Below are 2,614 nucleotides of genomic sequence, written 5' to 3' on the forward strand. Positions count from 1 at the left end.
ATTTCTCTACCTTCAAAGTCTTAGGGAGTAATAGGGCGTGCTTCCTGTCCCCCAACTTATCTTTTATCTTCTGATGTTCACAAAGAGAATTCGAATGGCTATTAAGCCCTGTGTGACTATGGCCCTGGTTGTTAGCTAACAACCATTCATTAGGAGAAAAAAAAAATGTGAGCGATAAATAGCAGCCCTGACCCTCACAAGCCCTGCTGCTCTGAACAGCTGATGACTGTGGTCACTGTGCTGCAGGTAAAAGCTGGGCTCTTCGACCTTTTCCCACAGTTATGCTGAAGGGCAAGAGTACAGAGGGAACTAAGAGGCCCATGTTTACCCCCAAATAATAGACGATTCTGAAGGCTAAAGAACCATCAGAAGAAGTTTGCTTAGTCTATAGTGAGCATTTATTTCTTTAAAATTTCATAATTTCTTTCAAAAATGGTGTGTTTTTTTGCAATCGATAATTTGCCTAAAGCATGTACTTACTCTGTTAATGAGAATATTTGGACAGAACATCTTATTCCCCGACCCTATTATGTGCCTTTGTAGATTGTTTCATTTATTATAAATATCTGTTGCTTCAGACTCCAGAAGTCACCATGGTGAGTACAGCACAGTATGAGAAAGACAAAAAGTACCTCTTTCATTAAGTGTTATCAGAAGAGTGTTCTGGTTCTCTCTTGCTATGTCTAAAACATGTCAGAACTTAGTGGCTTAAAACAATGCCAATCGTTTTCTCATTATCTTTAGAATTGACTGGCTCAGCCAGGCAGTTCTTACTCAGTGTCTCAGGTGGTTATTAGTCACTTGATGGCTGGGATTAGAGTCACCTCAGAGGCTTCCTCACTTACTATTTATGGCGGGTGATGCTGGGACCTCAGCTGAGACTGGGGTCAGAACATCTACGTGTAGCTCCCTGACAGCACAGTGGCTGAGTACTAGGGAGTGTCCCAAGAGGACCAGGCAGAAGCTGTTGTCCCCTTTTATGACCTGGGTTTAGAAGCCTCATGGTTTCAGAAATCCCATGGCAGCCCTTCCACTCGAATCACAGGCCCATCCAGATTCAAAGGGAGGGAGCATTCATTCTGGCTTCCATTGGTGGGAATGTCAAGGAAATACATGTTTTAAACTATCAGACACTTTTCCAGCAAGCTCTTTGAACTTCTTTCCCATTGCTACTTCTAATTAAAGTCACCATCATTGGTCCTCTTTCAGCTGTGTTTACTACAGCCGGTGAGGTTTCCAAAACTAACTTGTCCGTTTCTATTTAAAAACTTCCTGAGGGCTCTTCACACCCCTCTGGATAAAGCTGTGTCTCTTTAACATGGCTTAGATGGTCCTTCACAATCTGGCCCAGGTTTGCCCAGCCCACCTCATCCCGTGCTACCCCACACTCCTTCCCTCCTCCTCTCTTCCAGGCCATGACTGAGACATCTTGTCATTTGGAAAGGCTTTCTTGAGCCACCTACTTCCTTAAGTTCAGGTTAGGTGAGCTGCCTATGTGCTCCTATACTTCACTTATCAACACACTTACCATCCTCCTACCATCGTTCTCTACTCTTCACTAGGTTTAGGTGCCATGTCTATCTTGTTTTCCACTGTTGACCCCATACCTAGCACAGTAGGGATCATATCAGAGGATGAGTACTCATTTAACTCACTAATTCATTTATGTTGGTTGTTGATTGTCATCATATCCCCCTGTAAATAGCGTTTTCTCTCCAATGCCTTCCACTCAGTCCCAAACATTTAGACCTGACCCCAGGCTTTTGCTCAGCCTATTATGTATCCTTTTCTTCCCATTTTTCAAGATCCAGCTCATGTGTCACCTCTTTGGGTGTTCTCAAGCTGTAGAACCCTTATGGATTCTCCACTCATTCCCCAAATCAATATTGAGCAGCTACAGAGGACAAGGCACTATGAAAGGCTCTTAAGATACCACAGGGAGAAGACATCCCTTTCCCAAAGCAGAACACTTTTGGCCTGCCATGTCGAATTTAAGGACCCTTGGCCTAGTCATTTGCTCTTTGCTTCTATAGATAGTACTCCTTACAGAGTGATCAAAATCCTGAAGAATAGACTCAGTCGTGAAATAGACCAATCCTGGGCAATTTTGGCTGACAGTTTTGTTGACAGTGATCCAAGGAATTAATACAAAATTGAACTAATTCCTAATGACTATTACTGAGAAAATATAATGGGGAGGTATCTGCTACAATTCAGGTAGGCAAAATTATAGCTTTCTCTATTTCTTTGCAAGCAAACAAAAATTTCTTATGTATTCTCTACTCCTGTTGAGAACCTCAGAGAGGAATTCATGGGCGACTTGATCTTGCTTAAAGGATATTTTAAGCTCTGATTTTTTTTTTTCTTTAGGCAAATCTTTGATCTTTCTGGATATGTTCCTTTTACCCCTTTTTTTCATAGCCAAGATGACAGCTGAGTATAAGGCAGTGGTTCTCAAACTTCAGCAAACATCAGAGTCATCTGGAGAGCTTGTTCAAACCCAGAATGCTGGGCCCCATCTCTAGAATTTCTGATTCCACAGATCTGGAGCAGGGTCCAAGAATGTGAATTTCTAATAAATTCTCTCTAATAAATTCTCATGCTGCTGTTGCTA

The sequence above is a fragment of the Eumetopias jubatus genome, unplaced genomic scaffold (assembly GCF_037043125.1).
Source record: "Eumetopias jubatus isolate StellerSeaLion01/CBP00866 unplaced genomic scaffold, mEumJub1_p1.0 scaffold_5, whole genome shotgun sequence".
NCBI lineage: Eukaryota > Metazoa > Chordata > Mammalia > Carnivora > Otariidae > Eumetopias > Eumetopias jubatus.